A 27072-nucleotide genomic window follows, 5' to 3' on the forward strand; every position below is an offset into this window, starting at 1 on the left:
ATCACTGGGTTGCTGTGTTTATTTTTCGGTATGACCATGTTCCAGTAGTATTCTTTCCTGATTTTTTGCCTGAATCTGTGGCTGCTAGCATCCTCAGAGGTTCTGTTGGCAGTGAAGCAAGTGGAGTGTATATATAAGTGTGGAATAATGTCCAGGGTGGGAGAAAGAACCCTTGTCTGTTTGAAGCAAGTGTGGATGTTGCAATTAGCAAACTTGAATAGCACCGAGTAGCCACGAAGCTGCAAAATCAATCAGGGAGGGTATTTGCATAGAACAGTTGTTCTCAACCTGTGGGTCCCCAGGTGTTTTGGCCTGCAACTCCCAGATATCCCAGCCAGTTGACCAGCTGTCAGGATGTCTGGGAGTTGAAGGCCAAAACATCTGGGGATCCACAGGTTGAGAACCACTGGCATAGAGTTAGCCTGGCCTCTGTTGCTTGGAGGCATCCTCTGTTAGGCAAGTGTTAACTGGCCCTTGATAGTTTGCTGTTTCTGAGTGGTGTTCTTTCTTTACTGTCTTCATCTGGATTTTTTAAAGTTACCGGCAACCAAATTTTGTTTCCTTCTTTCTGTTAAAATTGTCCACATACTTGTGGATTTCAAAGGCATCTCTGTGTAGTCTGACATGAAGGTTGTCAGAGTGGTCCAGCATTTCTGTGTTCTCACAATACTCTGTGTGAAGTGCCAGTTAACACCTCCCAAACAGAGAATGCCTTCACGCAATAGAGGCCAGGCTACCCTTATTCAGATACCTTCACTGATTGACTTTGGAGCTACATGGCTACTAAATGCTATTCAAACTTCCTAATTGCAACATTCACACTTGCATCAAACAGACAAGGGTTTTTTCTCCCACCCTGGACATTATTCCACAGGTATATATACACCCCACTTGCTTCACTGCCAACAGAACCTCTGAAGATGCCAGCCAAAGATGCAGGAGAAACGTCATAATAGGAAGAACTTCCTAATGGTAAAAATGTGGAATTTGTTGCTTCTTGGGAGTTCAGTAGAGTCCTCTTCTCTGGAAGTTTTTAGGTAGAGGTTGAATGGCTGGCCATCTGTTGAGAGAGTTTTGCCTGGGTGTTCCTGTATAGAAGAGGAGGATAGGACTGGATGACCCCTACTAAGATTTGAGAATTCTGCAGTAGGGTTGTTGTGTTTTTTTCGGACTGTATGGCTATGTTCCAGAAGCATTCTCTCCCGATATTTAGCCCACATCTATGGCAGGCATCCTCAGAGGTTGTGAGGTATATGGAGAAACTAAGCAAGGAAGGATTATATATCTGTGGAAGGTCCAGGGTGGGAGAAGAACTCTTGTCAGTTGGAGGCCAGTGTGAATGTTGTAATTAATCGCCTTAATTAGCATTGAATAGCTTCATCTCTTGGCTTCTTCCTGCCTGGGGGAATCCCTTGTTCTGAGTCGTTAGCTGCCCCTGATTGATGCATGTCTGGAATTCCTCTGTTTTTAGAGTGTTGTGCCTTGTTTACAGTTCTGATTTTAGAATTTTTTTATACTGGGAGCCAGATTTTCTCAAATATTATACTGTGTCCAGGTTGGTTCATCAAGTGCTCTGCTATAGCTGACTTCTCTGGTTGACTTAGTCTGTGTTCCCTGTATCAATCCAGCTTGTAACTCTATAAAAAAAAGAGATCAGATTAGTCTGGCATGACTTGTTTTGGTAAATCTGTGTTGACTATTAGCGACGACTGCATTTGTTTCTAAGTGTTCGCAGACCACTTCCTTAATGATCTTTTCCAGAATCTTGCCTGGTATCGACATGAAGCTGACCGGACACTGGGTCATTCTTTTTTCCCTTCTTGAAGATAGGGACCACATTCGCCCTCCTCCAATCTGCTGGCATTTCTCCCGTTCTCCAAGAACTCTCAAAGATGATTGCTAGTGGTTCTGAAATAACTTCCGCTAGTTCCTTCAATACTCTTGGGTGTAATTGATCCGGTCCTGGGGACTTGAATTCGTTTAGAGAGGCCAGATGTTCCTGGACAACTTGTTTCCTTATTTGGGGTTGGATTTCCCCTAATCCTTCATCCATTCCATGTTGCTGAGGTTGAAGATGGATTTCTTTTTTGTGAGAAGACGGAGGCAAAGAAGGCATTAAGTAGTTCTGCCTACTTAAGGATTTTGGACGAATGGATTTTAACTTGGATATGTTTTAAATTTTGTATAATGTGGTTTTATTCTGCATTGTTATTTGTTATTATTTGAATTGTTGTTTAATGTGCTGTTTTTGCAGGCATTGAATTTTTGCCTATTTATTGTATGCTGCCTTGAGTCCCCTCAGGTGAGAAAGGCAGGGTAAAAATGCTATAAATAAATAAATAAATAATTTTCCCTGTCCCTCGTCACCATCACCCCATCTTCTCCTCGCAGAGGCCCTATTGCCTCCTTGTTCTTCCTTTTCCTACTGATGTAAGCAAAGAAGCCCTTTTTGTTGTTTTTAATGTCTCTGGCAAGCCTGAGCTCGTTTTGCGCTTTAGTCTTACGAACCTTTTCCCTACACTTGTCGGTTATTCGTTTGAATTCTTCTTTGGTGATTTCTTCCCCTTTCCACTTCTTGTGCATGTCTCTTTTGAGTCTTAGCCCAGTTAAGAATTCATTGGACATCCATTCTGGCTTCTTTGCACTTGTCTTGTTTTTATTCTTTGTTGGCACTGTTTGCATTTGTGTCTTGAGTATTTCACTTTTAAAAAACTCCCATCCATCCGTAACTCCCTTGTCTTTTAGTATTGGCGTCCATGGAATGCTGCTCAGTATTTTCTTTCATTTTTTGGAAGTCAGCTTTCCTAAAGTCCAGAATGCAGGTTTGACTTGTCTTAGTTTCAGCAGTTCGCCATACAAAGGAAGCTTTGTATGGCGAACTGCAGGAGCACATGGTTGCTTGCCCCTAAGGATCCGACCACTTCAACTGCATTGATCAGGTCTTCCACATTTGTTAAGATGAGATCAAGAGTAGCTGATCCCCCTGTTGCCTTTTCTACCTTCTGGACCATAAAATTGTCTGCAAGGCAAGCGAGGAATTTGTTGGACTCTGTACTCTTGGCCAAGTTTGTTTTCCAGCAGATATCAGGAAAGTTGAAATCGCCTTTGTGCCTGTTTGGTCAGCTCCTGACAGAAGGCTTCATTGAGTTCTTCATCCTGGCTTGGAGGTCTGTAGTAGACACCCACAATGAGATCTTTTTGAGTCCCAGTTCCCTTGATTCTTATCTAGATGCTGGTTACCTGGATTTCAGTCTTGCATCTCTTCTGCAACGTAAATGTTTTTGACATATAAGGCTGCTCCCCCTCCTCTCCCCTTTGTTCTGTTTCTGCGAAAGAGGTTATAGCCCTCAATGGCTACATTCCAGTGATGTCCCCACCATCCCTCCTTCCCGCAATGGAGTTCCTCTTCACCTGGTGGAGATAGGTTCCTGAGAACATACAGAGTGCCCAAGGGGTTTGGTGATAAGTGTGTCCCCCTGCTTCATAGCCCATTGGTTCCCTGAAACAGAAGACCCCAAGTCTGCATCCACACTGGGCTGGACAAAACTATGGTGAGGTGGATCTGTAGTTGGTTAAGCCCACGAACCTAGAGGGTGATTCTCCCCAAGGCTTCCTCTTCTTCATCCTGGAAAGTACTTTATTTAGGCAATCCCTCCTAGACTGAGGATGATGATCCTCCAATTGTGGGGTCTTGGAGGTGGGTACGTAAGTGGCTGAAGAGACCTATTCTTGATCTGCATGTTCTCTCGCAGTGAAGACATCAGTTTCCAGGTGGAAGGCGGTCCCGGTCAGGGTTGGCTTGATGTGCTTTCTTCCTCTTGGCATGTTTCTCCCTTAAGCCCCCCATTCGTTCATATTCAAATTCCACAGCACTGCTGGTCACAGCTGACCTCCAGCTAGAGCACGCAAGGACCAGGGCTTCCCAGTTCTCAGTGTGTCTGCTACAGTTTTTAAGGTTGGCTTTGAGCCCATCTTTCAATCTCTTTTCCTGTCTACCAACATTACGTTTTCCATTCTTGTGTTGGGAGTAGCGTAACTGCTTTGGGAGATGGTGATCGGGCATTTGGATAACCTGGCCAGTCTAGCAGAGTTGATAACGTAAGAGCATCGCTTCAATGCTGGTGGCCTTTGCTTCTTCCAGAACACTGACATTTGTCTGCTTGTCTTCCCAAGAGATTTGCAGGATTTTTTGGAGGTAATGCTGATGGAATCTTTCCAGGAGTTGATTGTGACATCTGTAGACAGTCCATGTTTCACAGGTGTATAACAGGGTTGGGAGGAAGAATAACTTTATAAACAAGCACCTTGGTCTCCCTACGGATGTCTCGATCCTCAAACACTCTCTGCTTCATTCTGAAGAAAGCTGCACTCGCAGAGCTCAAGCGGGGTTTGTATTTCAGTCTCAATGTTGACTTTTGTGAAGAGGTGGCTGCCCAGGGAGTAGAAATGGTCAACATTTTCTAATGTTACCCCATTAAGCTGTATTTCTGGCCGTGCAGAGGGATTGGCTGGTGCCTGTTGGAAGAGCGCTTTGGTTTTCTCGATGTTCAATGAGAGGCCGGGCTTCTCATATGCTTCTTCAAAGGTGTTGAGAGTGGCTTGTAGGTCTTCTTCTGAATGCGCACATACTACGTTGTCATTGGCATATTGGAGTTCTATAATAGATGTTGTGGTGACCTTGGTTTTGGCTTTCAGGCTGCTGAGATTAAATAGTTTGCCATCTGTCTGATAGATGATTTCCACTCTGGTGGGAAGCTTCCCATTAACAAGATGAAGTATCATAGCGATGAAGATGGAAAATAAGGTGGGGGCAATAACACATCCCTGTTTGACACTTGATTCCACCTGAAATGGGTCACTTTGCAAGCCATTGCTTTCCAAGACTGTTGCCATCATGTCATCATGGAGGAGCTGCAGGATGTTCACAAATTTGTCAGGGCACCCGATCTTTTAGAGGATGCTCCAGAGAGCACTGTGATTCACTGTGTCGAATGCCTTTGCAAGGTCAATGAATGCCATGTACAGAGGTTGGTTTTGTTCCCTGCATTTTTCTTGGAGCTGTCGAGCAGTGAAGATCATGTCCACTGTTCCTCTGGAGGGGCAGAAGCCGTTCTGGGATTCTATGAGGGTGTCTTCTGAAGACAGGTAGAAGGCAGTTTTCAAGGATTCTTGCGAGGATTTTCCCAACTGAGGTTAGAAGGGAGATGCCGTGATAGTTTCTGGACACCGCAGTTGAAGGGAGATGTTGACAAGCTGGAAAACGTCCAGAGGAGGGCAACTAAAATGATCAAAGGTCTGGAGAACAAGCCCTATGAGGAGAGGCTTAAAGAACTGGGCATGTTTAGCCTGCAGAAGAGAAGGCTGAGAGGAGACATGATAGCCATGTACAAATATGTGAGGGGAAGTCATAGGGTGGAGGGAGCAAGCTTGTTTTCTGCTGCCCTGTAGACTAGGACATGGAACAATGGCTTCAAACTACAGGAAAGGAGATTCCACCTGAACATCAGGAAGAACTTCCTCACTGTGAGAGCTGTTCGGCAGTGGAACTCTCTCCCCCAGACAGTGGTGGAGGCTCCTTCTTTGGAAGCTTTTAAACAGAGGCTGGATGGCCATCTGTCGGGGGTGCTTTGAATGCGATTTCCTGCTTCTTGGCAGGGGGTTGGACTGGATGGCCCATGAGGTCTCTTCCAACTCTACTATTCTATGATTCTATGATTCCGCAGTCTGTTCTATCCTCTTTCTTGAAAAGGGTGATGATGGTGGCATCTTTGAAGTCTGCTGGGATTTTCTTGGTCACCCACATCTTTTCAATGAGCTGGTGGAGTTGTTGTATCAGCTCACGTCTACCCTCTTTGAAGATTTCAGCAGGAGACTTCCAGTAGTGGCAACATGGCAAGCGCACGCGGACACTGAGGTGCTCTCAGGGTTCTGACCTTGTTTTTCGCCCAAGGCAAATCAGAAGGGCTCCCCTCAATGATGGACTGAGGTTGCTGTGATGCCAAACCCAAAGGGACAGCAGGCTGTGGATAGCAAGGTCATTCCTGTCCAAGGGACTGAACTAACGCAAGCAGCCTAACCTCCACAGGGTGCGGGGTGAAGCAAAGGATGCCCAGCTGAAGCCGGGTACAGAACGCCAGCCACTATTTTAAAACTAAAGAAGCCAGAGGGAAGAAATGACAAAATAACACAAGAAAGAGACCAAGAGCGGCAGAGGTGTTAAGAAGGAACTGCAAGAGAGAAAGCCAGGGGAGTAAAGAGGAGTGGTAAAAGCCAGTGCTGCAACCTACCTCTGATGAAGGTTTGTCTCATTAGGTGGATGGGCGAAGCAGAAAGACACTCCATTCACTCCATCACTTACTTAAAGAGCTTTGAAAGCAAGTTAATAAAGTAAATAAACAAGGAACAAGCTGTCTCGTGAAACAGGAAGGGCGAGAGAGGCGGTGGAAGTGATGAGATGGGACCAGAGGGACGGGAACAGCACAACACGGAAGTGTTACAATGGTGAAGGAGAGAGAATAGCGAAACTGCAGCAATTAAAACTAAAACAATATTAAGAAGAGGAGAAGCAAGGAGGAACTAAGAACATGAGAGAAATAGGCACTAAAAAGGAGTACCAAGAAGGATTATAGATGAAGCGGCGAAAGGTCAGTCAGCCCAAGCCCCCCAAACTATCAAAACTCCATATTTTTGCAACCTCACTGACTGATATCTAAGCCTAAACTGCAAACACAATCGCTAGGAATTATTAAAAGGATAAATAAAAATATAAGCCTCCATATTTGTAGAAGCATATACAAGGGAAGGGGTAGTAAAGGCGGGATGTTGGACTATGTTACTATATACTATTGGACCATATAATAGAAGCAATGTAATTGCAAGTACTAATTGCATAGCGATAGGCCATTATATAACACTGGCAATCTTAAAGAGAGGTGATATTTAAGCTTGTAAGAGGACTGTTGATAAGACAGACGAACTAAATCAAAGATCTTTCTGTTTAATAGTAGGAGAAGGTGGAGTGGAATGGGTTAAAGTATACAAAATATGATAAGGAATAGAGGACATTTAAGATCTTATCTGCTATACTAATTGTTAATTGTTTGATGGTTTTGTTTTTGTTTTAAAACTCCTTACCATTGAGATTTAACTGCATACAATACTGTACTATTTGGATTTAATGGGCTACTGCTGAATACGGATGAAAACTGATGTATGATTAATATTGATTGTTAATTGCTTGATTGTGTGTGTGTGTGTGTTTTTTGTTTTAAAACTCCTTACCATTTGGATTTAATGGGCTACTGTTGGATATCTGTTAACAATTGACAAGTAATGTAAGATTAATATTAGTTGAGGAGAAGGAAAACAAATCAATAGAGAGAAAGAGAAGGACAACTTCAACAATCAAAATGGACAAAGATAAAGAAAGGGAGAAACAAATGCAAGGGAAAAAAGAATCAATAACAGAAGAATTTAGACATAATGGGACAAATCCTAAAAATACAAACAGAAGTACAAAAAATGCAAGATATGCAAGACAGATAAATACAATACAATTACAGAAGAAATGTCAGAAATGAAGAATAAAAGAGGAATTGCAATTGATTATTAAAGAAGAACTAAAAACTGTGCAAAAAGATATTGAAACACTAAAACAAGGTAAAAAGGATAATGTCAAAGAAAATAAGCTACTTCAAAAACAACGAACGGAAATGGATAAAATTACACACAATAGAGAAAACAATCACCACATTTAAACAACAGCAAGAAATATTAGAAGTAAAAGAAAAAGAATACCAATTGAGATTTAGAAATATACAAGAAGAAGAAAAGGAAAATATTAGAGAAATAATAGTCAAAATGGTAGTGAATATATTACAAAGAACTTCAGAAAAGACAGAAGGCAACACTGATCGAGTTTTTAGAGTACAAACAAACTACGCTAGATGCTACAATATGTCACAAGATGTTATTGTCATCTTTGGAAGGAAAAGTATTAGGGACGATATTCTAAAAGAAAATGCCAAAATACCAACATTCTACAGGGGTAATAAAATAGCAATATTAAAAGAAGATCCAACAACTGTACTAGAAAGAAGAAAAATGTTTCTTCTTAATAGATGTACTAAAGAGTAAGAACATAAGATTCAAATGGGGAAAAAGAGAGGGATTAATGGTAACTTGGAAGGGCACCAAACATTGGCTGACATCTGAACACAAAGCGAAGGCATTCTATGACAAATACCTCAGGGGTAGAAAGGAAAACCAGGACAAGAAAGAGACCCAATAAAAAGCCAAAAAAAATATACCATGAATCGATGGAATACTATAACCAAGAAGAAACCTGGGGAAGACAAAAGAAAAGATTAAGAGAAAGGTCCCCCAAAGACTACTCAGAAGTAACGGATATGGCAGTGGCATGCCCTGATAGTGACAAAGAAACACATGAAGAAAATGACACAGAGAATTAAAATATTCTCAAACAAAGTGAATGGATTGAAAAGCCCAAATAAAAGAAAGAAGTTATGGCATTAACTTAAGAAAGGACTGTATGATGTCATTTCTTTACAAGAAACACAAATCATAAACATGTTACACATCTAATACAGAAAAACGTAAGGAAAACATATTATGCACTGAGCGCAGAAAAAAAGAGGTGTAGTAACATATGTAAATGAGAAAATTCCATCTATGCAAGTGTTCAAAGATCAAGAGAGTAGAATGTTGGGAATTAGTTTAGAATGGGTGGCAAGAAAATATTACTCTGCAATATTTATGCACAAAATGGGACAAAGACCAAATTAATTAACCAACTACACATAAAAATAATGGAAAAACAGTATGATGAACTAGTCATATCGGGAGACTTCCGTGGAGTACTGGATGGAGGTTTAGACAGAACACATAAAACTAAACGGAACTAAGGCACCATCAATGGGAGAACTTCCAAGAAATTTCAAAATACTTAAGGAGGAATTATGTCTATGTGACATTTGGAGACATCACCATAAAGATGAGAGATTACACATTCTTCTCTGAAAGACACCAGTCATGGTCACGAATAGACATATACATGAATAGACATGGTCGCATCAGAGACAAAAGACTTAGTGATGAAGGTGACCAAATCAAGAATATTACCAAGAATAAATTCCAATCATGCCTCAATAGAAATAACAATAGAAATAACAAAAGAAAACTCAGGAAACAGAAATAAGATATTTAGATGGCGAGTAAATGATAACCTTATAAAAGGGCAAGAAGATCAAAAGAAAAATAGAAGAATATTGGAGGAATACTTTAGACTCAACACAGAAAAGGATACATCAATATATGTAATCTGGGATGTGAGTAAGACCTACATGAGAGGCCTTCTCATACAGCAAAATACTATAAGAATGAAAAGAAGGAAAGTAGAGTCGAAACAGTTAGAAAAGGAAATCGTAGAAATGGAAACAAAACTAAAGAGAAACCCTAAAGATAAAAAATACAACTACAGCTAGATATACTCAAAAAACAAATGAATACTATACAGCTAGAAGAAATAGAGAAAAAACTCAAATATTTAAAGCAACAACATTTTGAGAATGCAAACAAGATAGACAGATGGTTAGCTTGGAAGGTAGTAAAAAAGAAACAAAAACAAGACATCAACAGAATAGAAGAAGATTTAGGGTTAGGGTTAGGGTTTGGAGACATTTGGAGAAGTAGCGGGTTTCAAAATTAAAAAGGAAAAAACTAAAATGTTAACAAAAAAACATACCAAAGAAGAACTTGTGAAAAAGGCAGGAATTCAGATTGTAAGAAAAGTAAAACACCTGGGAATAGAGATAACAACAAGCAACGCACAACTATTAAAAAAATTATGATAAAAAATGGACAGAAATTAAAGAAAGAATGAAGTGGTGAGGAAATCTAAATCTCTCCCTCTTAGGCAGAAAAGCCATAGTAAAAATGAAAATCTTAGCAGAAGTACTTTATTTATTTCAGGCAATTCCAATAATAAGATCTAAAGTTACTTTTAACAAGTGGGAGAAAGATCTCAAAAAGTTCATATGGAGTAACAAAAAAGCAAGAATAAAATATCAAATTCTAAAAGATGATAAAAGACGAGGGGGTCTAGGTCTACCAGACCTACAATTGTATTATGAGGCCACCGCCTTAACATGGGTAAAGGATTGGATTTTATTAGACAAGAAGAAAATTTTTGCCCTGGAAGGGGAAGATCTAAGACGGGGGTGGCACGGTTACTTATGGAAAGGAAAATGAACAATAGAAAAAAACTTTAGAAATCATTAATCAAGATATGGGACAAATATAAAGATAGATTTTACACAAAAACCCTGAAGAGTGATAAGAAAGAACTCAAGAATGCCCAAGAGAAACTACATAAAGAGATGAAAGACTTAGAATTAAAGAGCAATAAATTGAAGGAAAAACAAGAATGGATGGAAGCTAAAGAGCTTGAGTTCCAACTAAGATTTAGAAATGTATGGGAAGAACCCAAGGAGAATATAAGAAAAATAATGACAGAAATAATATCCAACCTGCTCCAATGCCCAGAAGTAGAAGTAGATGAAAAGATGGACAGAGTGTATAGAATAAATACGAATTTTGCCAAAAGAAATAAAACAGCCCGAGACATAATTGTGAACTTTACAAAGAAAACATTCAGGGATGAGATTTTAAGTACGAATAATGGACAACCAACATTCTATAAAGGGAAAAAAAATTGCAATTTTGAGAGAATTTCCAAATGAAGTGATAAATAGAAGAAGAAAATATTCATTTTTGGTGGAGGAGCTAAAGAAATTAAACATAAGGTTCCGTTGGGAAAATCCAGAAGGACTAATGACGACTTATCAAGGGAAAAAATATTGGATAATGACGGAAGAAAAGGCAAACGCTTTCTTTAAAAAACTGAAAGGAGACATGGAAGAAGAACAGGAACTCGGAGAAGGTGAGGAATTGAAGGGGAAGAAAAAAAGACCACGATTGAAATTAACGAATAGGAACGATACGAAACTAGGGACCTCTCTCAATCATCCAATGTGGAGAGAGGACAGGGCGGCAACAGGAGAGTTAGATGAAGAAAAAGAAACAATAGATGAAACAGCAGACAAGGAGGAAGACGAAATTGATGAAGAGGAGAGCCAAGGCGGGAGCGAAAATGAAGCAGAACAAGCATGAAGAGACAACTTAAATTATACTGTAACAATGTAAATGGATTAAATTCAGCTAATAAACGTAATAAAATATTTAATAGAATCAAAAAATCAGTTTATGATGTAATCTCATTACAAGAAACTCACATTATGCAATCTCATTCAAAATATTTGGAACAAAAAGGTATGGGACAGGAATTTTACTCTTTAGACAAAAAGAAAAAAAGGGGAGTAGTAACATACATAAATAATAAATTTCCAGCTCAATTATCTTTTAGAGATACAGAAGGGAGGATCGTCGGGGTCATAATTACAGTAGAAAATCTGAAAATTTTAATATGTAACATATACGCACCAAACGAGACAAAATCAAAATTTGCTAAAACATTGAGAGAGTTGATTATAGATAAGAATTTGACAGGCTGATCATAATGGGAGACTTCAATGGAGTCTTAAATAATACTAAAGATAAAAGCATTGGCAGAGACAAGGGGAAAGGGAAGAACAATGGAAAACTACCAAAAAACTTTCATCGATTTGAAAGATGAATTCAACCTACAGGATACCTGGCGGCTACTCCAAGAAGGCGAATCCGACTATACATTTTACTCGACCAGGCACAAGACATGATCGAGAATAGACATGGTCTGGGCCTCAAATTCGTTAATTTCCAAAATTAAAAAGACAGAAACTTTTTTACCAAGGATTGATTCAGACCACTGCCCACTAGAAGTAACAATAAACCAAACTAAGAAAAGCTGGAAATGGAGATTAGATGGAAATTTATTAAAAAATAAAGAAGATATTGAAAGAAATAGAAAAGTTATTAAAGAATTTTTTGAATTCAACGATAATCAGGAAACACCAGACCATATAATCTGGGAAGGAAGTAAGGTAACGATGAGAGGCTACTTCCAGCAGGGTTCCAGAAGAAATAGAAGAAAGCAAGAGCAAATAACTGAAGTAATGACACAAATAAAGGAGACCGAAAAGAAACTGAAAGCAAACCCTAAGGACCAAAAACTACTTAAAGAATTAGAGTGGAATCAGAAGAAAAGAGAAAATCTCGAACTCGAAAGCAGAGCAAACCAATTAAAATTCATTAGGCAATCCCACTTCGAAAACAAGGGAGATGGCTTTCTAGAAAACTGAGAAGGAAAAAAGAAGGATCCTATATAAACAGAATTAAAGAAGGGGAGGAGTTTTTTTACATCAGAAGAGGATATCCGGAAGCAATTTAAAAAATATTATAGTGTTTTATACGAAAAGGATCAAATAGAAAGAGAAAAAATTAACCAATATCTAGGGAAATCCAGATTACAAAAAATATCTGAAAAGGAAAGGGAAGAACTTAATAGGGAAATTTCGGAGAAAGAAATACAGAAAGCGATTAGAAAGTTTGATGGAAACAAGGCCCCAGGACCAGACGGTCTCTCAGCAATTTATTACAAAACATTCAAAAAAGAATTAACTCCCCACCTACAGAAGATTATGAATAACATAAGAGAACAAAAAATAATACCAGAATCCTGGAGAGAAGCTCAAATTTCAGTAATCCACAAAGAAAATACAGACTCAGAAAATATAAGAAATTACAGACCAATCTCTTTACTTAATGTAGACTACCAGATCTTCACAAGTATTTTAGCTGAGAGACTTAGAAACTTTCTTAGGAACTGGATAAAGGACAACCAAGTCGGCTTTCTCCCAAACAGATATCTCAAGGATAATGTACGAATCATCTTGGACTTAATAGAATATTATGATGTAAATATAGAAAAGGAAGTTCTATTCTTGACCATAGACATGGGAAAAAGCCTTTGATAGGATTAATTGGGATTTTTTAAAATTATTGATAGAGGAATTAGACATGGGCTATTATTTTTAAAACTCCATAGAAGCAATTTACCAAAACCAAACTGCAAAAATTTCAGTTAATCAAGATATCGAGAACATAAAAATCAGAAAAGGGACAAGACAAGGCTGCCCCCTGTCACCTCTCATCTTTATAATGTCACTAGAAATTCTCCTAAATAATATTAGAGAAAATAAAGATCTCCAAGGAGCAACCATATAAGGTATAAGCTACAAGGTGAGAGCCTATGCCGATGACGTCATATGCATAATCGAAGAACCTGGCAACAAAAGCAAAAAGTGGGTTGATGTAATTATGGAATATGGCGATGTGGATGGCTTCAAAATCAATTCTACTAAAACTAAAGCTCTCCCAAAAAATATAACGAAGAAAAAACAAGACGAGATTGCGAAACAACTAGGTGTCCAATGTACATCAAAGATAAAATATTTAGGAATAAACATTACGGCAAAGAATTCACAACTTCTAAAGAACAATTACGAAAACACTTGGAAAAAAATTAAAAAGGACCTGGAAAATTGGAAGACCAAAAACCTATCACTATTGGGCCGAATTGCATCCATAAAGATGAACATATTACCGAGAATGCTGTTTCTATTTCAATGCCTCCCTATATTGAGAACAAACAGAAGTTTTGCAGACTGGAATAAAGACCTAAGCAAGTTCATCTGGCAGGGGAAAAACCCCTGAATAAAAATGAAAAATTTGACTGAAGATAAGGGAAGAGGGGGATTTGGTATGCCAGACCTGAAACTATACTATGAGGCGAGTAACCTAATTTAGATAAAGGATTGAATTTTTCTAAAAAACGAAACATTATTAAATTTGGAAGGATGGGATTTATGTATCGGTTGGCACTCATACATATGGTACGAGAAAATTAAAAAAGAGAAATTTCAATAATCATATCCTCAGATCAGCACTTATAAAAACATGGAATAAGTATAAAATAAGAATGTATAACAAAACACCTAGATGGCTCTCACCCACTGAAGCACTACAGAGAAGACTAATAGGCTGGTCAGAATGGCCAAGATATGAAGAGATAATATAAGAAAGAAGGTCAAGAATACATATTGCTACCACAACAGGAGATAAAGAATAAATACAGAAATATCACATGGTTGCAATATTGGCAAATAAAAGAGTACTTTAAAGTGGATAAAAGACAGGGCTTTATAGAAAAAGGAAACATCTGGGACAGAATCCTGACTTCGGAAGACAAAACTATCTCCAAGATCTACAGGATCTTAAATGAATGGAACACAGAAAGAGAAATAGTAAAAAATAACATGACCAAATGGGCCAAAAATATTGGAAGAAGTATATTAATGGAAGAGTGGGAGGCCTGTTGGAACAGAAGAATCAAATTTACGTATTCTTATAATCTGAAAGAAAATTGGCTCAAGATGTTTTACAGGTGGCATTTTACACCTAAAAAATTAGGATCAATAAACAAAACCAACTATACAAAATGCTGGAAATGTGGGGAGACAGAAGGAACGTTCCACCATATGTGGTGGACATGTAAATTTGCGAGGAAATACTAGAACATGATTCACGAACATACTCAAAAAATATTAGGCAACAACCTACCCAAACTACCAGAAATATTTTTATTAAATATATCCAAAATACAACCAGGTTCCAATGATGAAAAGATACTAACATACCTATCAACAGCAGCCAGAATAGTGTATGCTAGATACTGGAAACAGAATAAATCCCCCGAGTTTGAAGAGTGGCTTATTAAAGTGGCAGAGATCAAGAATATGGCAAAACAACAGGGAAGACCGAGAATAGAAACAGACTGGAACAAAGTCGAAAGATTCCTAAATCTGAAATTAAAGAAAAATATGTAATACAGGAAGAAGAATCAACTAAGAAGAACAAATCTGACTGGAAGCAATGAGGAATCAACTGAAGAATATATGCAAGAGGAAGAAAGAAACCTCTCAACCCCCCTGAGCAACCCAGGAAGTTCTACCCTATACACCCCTCAACCCCAGCTACCCCCTTCCCCTTTTTCTTTTTCTTTTTTTTCTCTTCCCCCTCCATCTCCCCACACCCCCCCCACATCCCCTTGAGTCCCCCAGTTTTTATTTGTACCAAAAAAAATCGCAAATAAAAATTAGTTTTAAAAAAAAAGAAAAGGAAAGAATTCTCGAAAACAGATATAATTGGATCAAAGGTTGTTTTCAAACCCTTAATAAAAATGATTAAAAAAAAGATTTCAGCAGGGATCCCAACAGGCCTGCTGGCTTTGGTTGTTTTTTTTTTTTTGCTTGATGGCATTGCTGACTTCCTTCAAACTAGGCTGTGCTGCAAGCTCATCCCTGGTTTGTTGTTGTGGGATTTGTGAGAAGGCCTCTTTGGCCACATTGGAGATGCGATTCAGAAGATTCTGGTAGTGCTCTTTCCAACGTAGTGTAATTGATCTTTTGTCCTTCAGAAATTTGGTGCCATCTGATGAGCGTAGAGCGTGTATGCCATGGTTTCTTGGTCCATAGAGGATCTTTGTGGCTTTAAAAAATCCCTGAGTTTGGTTATCCGCAAAGTGTTGGATTTCTTCAGCGTTCTTTGTCCACCAGATGTTCTTTTGTTTTCTGGTCCTTCTTTGGACCTCAGCTTTTGCATTAGCATAGATCTTTCTCTTAGCAACACAGTTGGTGTCTCTCTGCCATATTTGGAAAGCTTTCATTTTTTTAATCAATTAACTGTTGAATCTCTTTGTCATTTTCATCAAACCATACAACAACAACAACAACTACTACTACTACTACTACTGCTACTACTTTATTTTTCTATCCTGCCTCCATCTCCCCAAAAGGACTTGAGGCGGCTAACATGGGGCCAAGCCCAGAAAGCAAACATAAGCAGCATTAAAACATGAATCAACAATATCAGTATAGTAAAAGAATAGAACGGATTAAAAACACAGGCTCATTGGAACATGCAATCCCCCTCACCACGACAAGGTGACAATCCTGGAAATAAGTGAGGAGTGAAGGGCCAGAAGCAGGGTTCGGCTCTGGGCCCGGTTCTTTACAGGATCTTTATTCATGATTTAGATGAAGGGTTAGAAGGCACAATCATTAAGTTTGCAGACGGGACCAAACTGGGAGGCAGAGACAAGACTCCCTAAGACAGGAGCAGAATTCGCAATGATCTTCAAAGATTAGAGAGATGACTGGCCAAAACTAACACAATGAAGTTCAACAGGGACAAATGAAAGAGACTCCACTTAGGCAGAAAAAAGGAAATACTAAGAGACAGAATGGGGACGATGCCTGGCTTGAAGCAGTACGTTTGAAAAAGATCTTGGAGTCCTCATGGGGAGGAAGGGGAACATGAGCCAACAATGCCATGCTGTGGCTCAAAAAGTCATTGGGATTTTGGCCTGCATCAATAGAAGTCTAGTGCCTAGATCCAGAGAAATCATGCTTCTCCTCTATTCTGCCTTGGTCTTTGGGTAGAGAACAATAGTAAAGTGCAATGACAGGATTTTATGTCCTAATTGAAGACAAGTTATCTAGGAGATTATCTAATCAGAAGCAGTGCTGTGGCCTATCTAGTCTGGTTAAATAGGAAAGAAATGATAGAGAAAGAACAAGCATGGCACGGCACGGCACTCAGCTCGGCACGACGCACGGCACGGCACGGGGCTCGGCACGGCACGGTGCTCGGCTCGGCACGGCGCTCGGCTCGGCACGGCGCTCAGGACAGCACAGTGCTCGGCTCGGCTCAATGCGCAGCATGGCGCTTGGCTCGGCTCGGCACTTGGCTTGGTTCAGCACTCAGCACGGCACGGCGCGGCATGGCGCTCGGCTCGGCACTCGGCTTAGCACGGCACTTGGCACTTGGCTCGGCACTCAGCACTCGGCACATGGCACTCGGCAGTCGGCTCGGCACTTGGCACGGTGCTCGGCTCAGCGCTCGGCTCGGCACGGCGCTCGGCACGGCACGGCACTCGGCTCGGCACGGGGCCCGGCACGGCACAAGGCTTGGCTCGGCTTGGCTCGGCTCGGCTCAGCTCTGCTCTCCAGAAAGAAAGTGAGGAAAGGCTGCTTTGCATCAAGGAGAGATACATGATGGCTGGGAAAAATACATTATAGCAAGGAAAGGCAAGATAAGCACAGAGTTCAGGGTAATCATTTTATGAAGGAATTATAGGCAGTCTGTTGCTAGTTTCCTGATTGTCTGAACGTGCGCAGAGCCAAAGAAGTGCCTGCAGCCTTTGGAACTCTCTGCTACAGGCATGAAGGAAACAATTTTTCCGGGGGTCCTCGGCAACACCAAGACTCATAAACCTCTTTAGAATGGGCTGATTTCAAGTCAGGTGTCAACCATACTGTATTTGTGCATTACATTTGTATTACCTAAGTGGAGTACCATGCATTTGTCCCTGTTGAAATTCATTTTATCAGTTTTGGCTCAGTTCTTTAACCTGTTACTTCATTTTGGATCCTGTAACAGAAAAACTAATTATAATGGAGTTTTTGTCTATGTTTATTAAGGTTGGTGTATGGCAAGGGCAGGCAGGAGTGGGCTACACCTGATTGGTCAATATATCACCATAGCTATGTAGTTTTGTAGTAGAAATGTATCCAGTTGAGAGTGGCTAGCTAGAGAAGGGGCGGAACCACCTGAAAAGAAAAAGGGGGAACTGTTTGAAATTTATTCAGTCTCTAGCTGAGGAGCTCGATGGATTGTCACCTTGACATGGTGAGGGGGCTTGCATGTTCCAATGAACCTGTTCCTCATCAAACACCTGCTGACCATTAGCTCTTTTCCTCCTACTAGCAATTCTACTAGTAGTGGTATCACTGCCCTCTGGCAGTAGAGTCTCACTTATCCAACATAAACAGGCCGGCAGAATGTTGGATAAGCAAATATGTTGGATAATAAGGAGGGATTAAGGAAAATCCTATTAAAAATCAAGTTAGATTATGATTTTACAAATGAAGCACCAAAACATCATGTTAGACACCAAATTTGACAGAAAAAGTAGTTCAATATGCAGTAATGCTATGTAGTAATTACTGTATTTACGAATTTAGCACCAAAATATCACAATGTATTGAAAACATTGACTACAAAAATGTGTTGGATAATCCAGAACGTTGGATAAGTGAATGTTGGATAAGTGAGACTCTACTGTATGTTTGTCGGTGGCAGAGGGTGGGATATCAAAAATAATAAAGTCCCCCCCACTGCCTGAAAGATCTCGTATACCTCTCTCTCATGCCTTTCGTGTGTATCGTGTGCTTATCTCCCCATGACCTTAAGTTACAATTGGTGGCAGCTACGGGATATGAAGTAATAAAATCTAGTCCAGTGCTAAAGTTTACCCCAGAAAAAGAGTAATGACACCTCCTAATATAAGGCAGATGAGTGCTGAAAATGTTACTGAAAAGGGAGATGTACAGACTGGAGATGAGGAAGAAGAATCACAAAAACAGTCAGTTGAAATCTTGAGATTGAAATTAGAGATGAAAAGGATGGAAATTGAGAGAGAAATTCAACTAGCCAAAATGGAGGTTGATAAAGAGAAGGAGTTGCAGTTAGCCAAAATGGAAGCTGAGAGGGAGAGAGAAAGAGAGCAAAGAGAACATGAAAGAATGATGTATCAAATGAGATTGCAAGAGAGAGGCACAGTTGGTGAAATACTTAATCCACATATTTTTAGTGAGTTCTCAGCCAAGCTGAAGAGATTTTCAAAATTCCAAAAAGGAGATGACATAGAAGCCTTTCTGACTTCTGTTGAACGGACGTGTGTGGAACTAGAGATTTCTGAGGAGAGTAAGAATTCGTATATTAAACCATTGATCTCTGGAGAGTTAAACCAAGTATATGCTGATATGAGAGATGAAGAGATAACAGATTACCAATTACTGGAAGAAAGGGTGAAGGTAAGATTCAGCATAGCACGAGAATTTTAGGGAAATAAAGAGGAAAATGAGAGAAACATACACTCAATTAGGAGCAAGATTGGATAAGGCGTTGGATTAGTGGATAGAAAGAAGCCAGGTTACGACATTCAAACAATTTAAACAATTAATGGCCTTAGAACAATTTTATAAATTAGTGTCCATGCAAATGAGATGGTACATTAGAGATAAGAGAATTGACAATGTGTCTGGAGTTATGAATATAGCATATAAGAAGCATTACAGAGAAAAGATGGGAAACTTTATAACTAGAAATTCTGTGGGAAGGGAAGTGCCAACACAAGCCTATGGCAGAAATAGTAATGCTAATAGAAAAGAGATGATAGCTCAAATCTAGAAAGGAATAATAATTACTTCAGAAGCAAAATGCCAACAAGTTTTGAAAAGATTACTTGTTTTCATTGTCAAGAACCGGGGTATGCCAGATGCAAATGTCCAAAGTTAAATCCTGAAAAGAAAGTCAATTTACCTCAGAAAAATGGTAGCATGGTACAGAAGGCAGGAGATACAATAGAGATAGAGAATAAGCATAGTGATGATACAAAGAAACACAATAGAGGCCATATATGGTGAACAAGAGGCTAAAATAATTGTAAATGGACTGGAAGCTGACAAGATAAAGATACAAAAAGGTACTAGAGAAGGATGCCCACCTCTCACCGTTACTATTCATAATGGCCCTAGAAATCATATTGAACAGTATAAGGGAGGAAACAAATCTAAAAAGAGCTAACATAACAAGGACAAACATACAAGATGAGAGCTTTTGTTGATGATGTAATTTGCGAAATCGAGGACCCAATGGATAATTTAAAAAATTGGATGGAGCAGGTCTCAAGATAAATATGGATAAGACACAAGCATTGACAAAAAAAAGTCACAAAGAAGAGACAAGAGCTATTAAGTGAAATAACAGGACTAAAAATTATCACCGAAATATTTAGGCATGTTCATAAGGCAAAAAACTCTCAACTGCTAAAAAAATTATGAAAGAATTTGGAAGGAGATTAAGATGGAATTGAATAATTGGAGATATCTGAAATTGTCACTACTAGGAAGGATCTTTGCCATCAAAATGAATGTCTTCCCGAAGTTACTCTACCTATTTCAAAATTTGCCCATATTACAGAACAAGAAAGCTTTCACAGATTGGAAAAGAGAATTGACAAAATTCATTTGACTTGGGGGAAAAAACCAAGGATCAAATACAAAAACCTAACAGATGACAAAAGAAGAGGAGGAATGGCTTTACCAGACCCCCAATTATATTATGAAGCCTGTGCGCTTACTTGGACAAGAGATTGGCTCCTGTTAAACGGAGAAAAAACCTTAAATTTAGAAGGATTTAATCTCAGATTGGGTTGGCATTCGTATGTTTAGTACGACAAAAAGAAAATAGAAAAAAAATTCAGGAACCATTTTATTAGATCTTCATTGATTAAAATATGGGATAAGTACAAAATACGAATGTTTCCTAAAATTCCTCTCTGGGTCTCGCCCTTGGAAGCTTTGCAAAGGAGGACAACAAGTGGGACAAGATGGCTTACCTATGAAGACATCTTAAGAAAACAGAGAAAGGAATATGAGATAAAATCACAGGAAGAGATTGGCAAAACCTTTGAAAATATTCAATATAGACAAATAAAAGAGAAATATAATATTCATCGGCAAAGAGGTTTTATGGGGAAAAACTTTCTGTGACAAAGTCTTTCTGACAGAGAAAAAAACAATCTATATACTATATATAAGAAATTACTAGAGTGGAGCACAGAAACTGAACAAATAAAAGAATGTATGGAGACCAATAAAATATGAAGAATGGGAAAGTATATGGAATAGGAAAATGAAGTTCACATATGCCTATGATTTGAAGGAAAATTGTCTGAAGATGATCTATAGGTGGTACATCACACCACAAAAACTAGGCAAATACAACAAGAAATTACAAACGAGATGTTGGAAATGTGATCAAAGTGAGCACAGTCCTTCTACCACATGTGGTAGTCTTGTAAGAAAACTAAAAATTTCTGGAAGGAAATATATGAAGAATGTCAAAAAATAATAGGGGAAAGATACCAAATGAAACCAGAGCTTTATTTACTTGGTATGACAGACATAAAATTAGAAAAGAATGAAGAAGTATTATTAAACTATTTAGTGATTGTGGCAAGAATGGTCTTCACAAAAGTATGGAGGCTTAATATAATACCTTAAAAGGAACAATGGATTTCAAACCTCTGGGAGAAAAGAAATATGGACAGGCTGACATATTTAATGAAGAAACGCCAAGGGAAACCAATAAAGGAGATGGATTGGCCAAAAGTAAAAGATTACATGATGAGAAATAAGAAGAAAACAGCACTGCAATAGAAGAAGCATAACGTAAATTACTCCATCAGGTATTAAGGGAAGAGGAGAAGTACATTTTGTGAGGGAGAAGAGACAAGATCACTCTAAAGATAATCAGAAGTGAATATATTGTTGTTTGTTGTTGGTATGGGGTCGGTTTGGTGTTGTTTTTTATGGTTTGGTGTTTTTTATTATTACTATTGTTTTGTTTGTATGTAGGTATTTCACATTTTTATTATATTGGAAAATATGTGTTTATTAAAAATTATTTTTTAAAAATAAAATAAATATGGGAGATTCATCAAAGATAGGAATAGGGGCAGTATTGAATTAAGAAGATACAGGTGTTGAATTTACAACCCATATTCTACCTAAGTAGAAAGTTATTAAAGAGCAAGCAACATTGGACTTCTGGTGAGGCGTACATGGTGGCTGGCTGGGCGACGAGAGGGCTCTCTCGATGCCAGTCCCTATAGGCGATTTAGAAGAGCTATAGCTCTCACCTTTGGGTGGATCAATGCCCGAAGGACAGCCAAGCCCATAGGGCACCATCCCAGGGTCAAGTGTCTGGCTACCCCTCAAGGGTGGTGGGTCCGCGATCTGACGGGGGTGACCCCCAGGGCAGCGCTGGTCACCATAGGAGAACCGAGGCAAGAAACTCGGGATAACAGCCAACCTACGCTCATTTTAAACCCAAGAACTTGAAGGCTACAGAAAAGTAAGTGGAAAGAAACGTTCTTTTTTCTGAAGGGTGATTTCCTCCGCTATTCTATATGGATGGGATCCTTATCTATGAATAAGCATATAAGGACGGGAACAGTTAATAAATAACGAGGCCAGGCATCGCCAGGCCCTACAGATTATCCTAAAAATTTAATCAAATTCGAATAAGAAATAAGGAAAGTAATTGAACTGAATGAATTAGAAGAATCTCTGAAAATCAATTAAATAACGCAAAGGCAAAACCAAAAGCAAAATGGTGACGAGTCATCACTGACCTTGGAGAGGGAAAATTGTTGTGTCTACGAAGCCTTCTTCTATAAACAAAGAGGCTGGAAATGAGTACTCCTTAGGGGAACGCCCAGAGAGACTGGATATAGGAGAAGAGAGGTTCAGAGGATAAGTAACAAAAGAAGAAGCCCCTAGTGGGTAATTGGGCGGAAGAAGGGCGGGTGGAAGAAGGTGAAAAGGTCTGGAAAGTTTGGGCGGAAGGTGGAAGGACGAGAGGGCGGAAGTAGGAGAAGATTGGGTGGAAGACGACAGCAAGGGTGATCTGGGCAGAAGGGAAGAGAGAGGAAGACATTCTGTGCCGGACGAGGAGTTTAGAAAATTCGGCACGGATGGAAACAAAGGCTTAAAGTGAAAATCTCCTGATAAGAGAAAGGGAGCCCCGCGCAAAGCAAAGCAACAGGAATTGAGGACACTACAGGCGACTTGCCAAAGGGGCTGCCAGGTGAAATTTTAAAAAAGGGTTATAAAGACAAGGAGAAGAGAAGAAGAGGAGAGCGAACGGGAAGAAGGAGAAAAGTATACATACAGGTGGGCAAACTTAAAAGGAAGGAAAAAGATGAAGAGAAGGGTAAAAACCAGGTAAAGAAGAGGCAGAAATGAGGATTCTAAGTGGATTAAATGTTCAATATTTATATATAAGAGAATAATTAAATTAAATTCACTGATATATTTATAGGGAGAAGACAGAATAAACTGATAAAGGCAAATATTAAATATCAAAATCAAATATAAAGCTAGATAAAACCAAATCAAGTTATAGTAAATTATTTCATGAAATTTGAATATTTAAATATAATTAATTAATTGGATTAATCAAGTATAATTAATTGTTGCAAAGTAAAAATTAAATTGATCTCTGCCTGAGAAATATATAACAAAACTAAGAAAAGAAGAACAAAAGAAATAGGAGATGCCATTTTTAAAGCAAAAGGATGATAAGAAGGCAACAGGCCCAGGAATGGGAAGAAGAAATTCAATTTCGGATTATCTAACACTACGGGATCTGATGAGGGAGATGCAGAAAGTCTCCGAAAAACAGGACGCTTACCAAAAAATAGCCGAGGAACAAAGATTGGAAGCAAGAAAGGAGATGAGAGAAGAAATGAATACATTAAAAAATACATGAAAAAAATTTCAGTGGAATTGGGGGCAATGAAGAAAGATTTAGACTCTCTGAAACAAGAAATGAAACAAACAAAGATGGAAACAAAGAAAATAGAAAAAGCTCAGGACAAAATACATAATAAAATGCAAGGAATTGAAGAAAAAAAATATCAAATTAGAAAATAAGCACGAACAATGGGAGCAAAAGGAATTAGCATTCCAACTAAGACTTCGAAACATTCGAGAGGAGGCAAAAGAAAACATAAGAGCAACCATAATTAAAATGGTTGCAGATTTATTACAGACAACGGAAGAACAAGCAGATCAAGACATAGACCGGGTTTACAGAATAACCACAAACTACTCTAAGAGAAACAAGACAGATAGAGACATGATAGTCCAATTTGGACGAAAATGAATCAGAGATGAAATCTTGAAAGAAAATAGCCAAACCCCAACTACATTTAAAGGAAAAAGAGTGGCAATCCTTAAAGAATTCCCAACATCAATTTTGATAAAAAGAATAAAATATTTCTTCCTAACAGAAGAACTGAAAACATATGGAATAAGATTCAGATGGGAAAGAAACGAAGGTATTATGGTCACATATAAAGAGAACAAACACTGGTTGACCACTGAAGAGAAGGCCAGGGAATTTCACAAAAAAATTAAGAAAGATATAGAAGAAAGTCAATCTAAAGAATCCAAGGACCCAAGAGATAAGAAAAAAAGACCCAGGATCGACTCCCCGGAAGAAGAGAATACACAAACTGGAAAAGAAGAAAAGAACCCAAACAAGATAGAAGTAGTAGTAGTGGAAGAAGAAGAAGAAGAAGATCAGATTTTATTCAAATAATGTCAACGGGGTAAATTCACCACAGAAAAAAATATTCAGTACTATTAAGAAGGGTATATATGGGTTTCTTGCAGTGCAGATATGTCATATCTCCCAAAAACACATTTCTCATCTGACCCAAAAATCAATTGGACAAGAATACTATTCTTCATCCCCTGAAAAGAAACGCGGAGTGGTAATTTACGTAAATTCAAGACTCAATACACATTTAGCTTTTAAAGATGAAGATGGAAGGATAGTGGGAATTATATTACAACTCGACAATCAAAAGATTTTAATTTGTAACATATATGTGCCAAACGGCCCTAAAACAACATTTGTGACAAAACTTTCAGAATTAATTATGAATCAAGAGTATGACGAATTGATCATTATGGGAGACTTTAACGGAATAATGGATAAGAATTGGGACAAAAAAGACAATGAGAAGAAAAGCAAAAATAAAACATCGGGACAACTACCAAGTAATTTTATGAAACTCTATAAAGACTTGGATTTGAAGGACGTGTGGAGGGCTAAACATAAAGAAGAGAAGGATTACACCTATTTCTCCAATAGGCATCAAACATGGACAAGGATCGACTTGGTATGGACTTCTAACACATTAACCACCAAAATTAATTATATCAGAATTCTACCCAGAATCCATATAGACCACTGCCCATTGGAGATGACGCTAAATCAAGGAAAAAAGATTTGGAAATGGAGACTAATTTATTAAAGGAAGAAAGTGATATTAAAAAAAAATAAGGAAAATTTGAAAGAATTCTTCACCCTAAATGAAACACCAGAAATAACAATTCAAACTCTATGGGATACCTCTAAGGTAGTCATGAGGGGTATTTCATCCAACAAAACTCAATTAGGAATAAAAAGAGAGATATAGATCTGAAGAAAAATACAGAAGAAATCAGTGAAATGGAAAGGGACCTAAAAACAAACCCTAAAAGTAAGAAAATCCAACAAAGATTAGATTGTCTATATTAACAAAGAGAATATTTAGAATCAGAGGAATTGGCAAAAAATTTGAAATTTATCAGACAATATCACTTTGAAAACATCAACAAACCGGGGAAATGGTTGGCCTCAAAAATAAGAAAAAAGAAACAAAAACAACATATTTCTACAATACGAGTAGAGGATACTGAATATTCGGCGGATAAAGAAATAATGGACCAATTCTACAAATTTTATAAAACCCTTTACTCAAAAGATCAGATAGAAGATCAGAGGAGATTGCTAAGTATCTAAGTAATCAGAAATTAGCCAAAATCTCAGACAAACACAGAGAACATCTAAACAAAGAAATATCTAAAGAAGAATTACATAAAGCAATCAAGAAATTAGACTCTTCAAAGGCGCCTGAACCTGATGGATATACGGCCTGCTACTATAAAGTATTTGAACAAGAACTGTCTCCACTACTTTTAAGAATAATGAACCAAGCGTTGCAAAATCAGACAATACCAGATTCATGGAAGGGAGCTATAATAACCTTAATCCACAAAGAAAAATCAGGTCCACAGGATATTAAAAACTACAGACCGATCTCACTTCTTAATACAGACTATAAATTATTTACAAACATATTGGCGGAAAGACTAAAGACATTTTAATGGAATGGATAAAAGAAGACCAAGCTGGATTTCTCCCCAGAAGACAAATAAAGGATAACATCAGGATTATATTAAATGCAATTGAATACTATGAAAAGAATAACCAAAAAGAATGTGCCTTCCTCGCATTGGACGTGGAGAAGGCATTCGATAATATTAACTGGGACTTTTTCATTATGTTGTTAAAAGAATTAGATATGGGGCATCATTTTATCGCGGGAATAAAAACAATATACACTAAACAAGAAGCAAAGATCTTTATAAATGGCCAAGAAACAAAAAATTTCAATATAGAAAAGGGTACAAGACAAGGCTGCCCGGGGGGATGCTGCACATGCGTCAGATAAGATAGACGTGCCTAAGAGAGCTCCCTAACTGCAAAAGAAATAAAGCTTATTTTTAAAGCCCAGGAAGATCATAAATCTCTCTCTCCAACCTGGACCCGGTCGTGAAAAAAGAGGAAGCAAAGCAGATCGCAGTTTGAGCGTCTGAAACTTGAAACCTCAGAAAATAAACCAGAAGACCGGGTGAAGGAAAGAACTGAACGTGAGTGCCATAATGGCGGAGGGAGTGGAATGGGGGCGGAAGCTGGACCAAATATTACAAACATTGAATGAACTAAAGATAAGCTCTGATAGCTTAAAGAAGGGGAATGATGAATTAAAAGAACAAGTTGAAATGATTAACACTCGGCTGGGATCAATGGAGTCAAAGGTGCAACAGTATGAAGGTAAATTTATGGAGATGCAAGAGGAGACTAGAAAACAGAAAGAGGAAATAGCCAACTTAAAAAAACATTTAGAAAGTGCAAACCAAAAACTCCTAAACAAGATTGCTGACCAGGAAGATCGGTCACGAAGAGCAAATATACGCCTGAGAACAGCAGGGCAGGATTTTCAGATGAGTGACAATTTAAAACAAAATATTGTCAGTTGGCTACAGACTTTGATGGAAATCTCACCGGACGATATAGAACGATTGCATTGGGCTTATAGAGGTAGAAAAAAACCCAGAGACATTTTGATCCGTTTTTCAAGGGAGGCAACGAAGGAAAAGGTGTATAATCAGCTTCGGAAAATAAAAGACCTTACCTTGGCAGGTAAAAAGGTCTGGCCTCTCCTGGATCTTTCATCAGAGACACTGG

The sequence above is a fragment of the Anolis carolinensis genome, chromosome 4, assembly GCF_035594765.1.
Source record: "Anolis carolinensis isolate JA03-04 chromosome 4, rAnoCar3.1.pri, whole genome shotgun sequence".
In the NCBI taxonomy this organism is placed as follows: domain Eukaryota; kingdom Metazoa; phylum Chordata; class Lepidosauria; order Squamata; family Dactyloidae; genus Anolis; species Anolis carolinensis.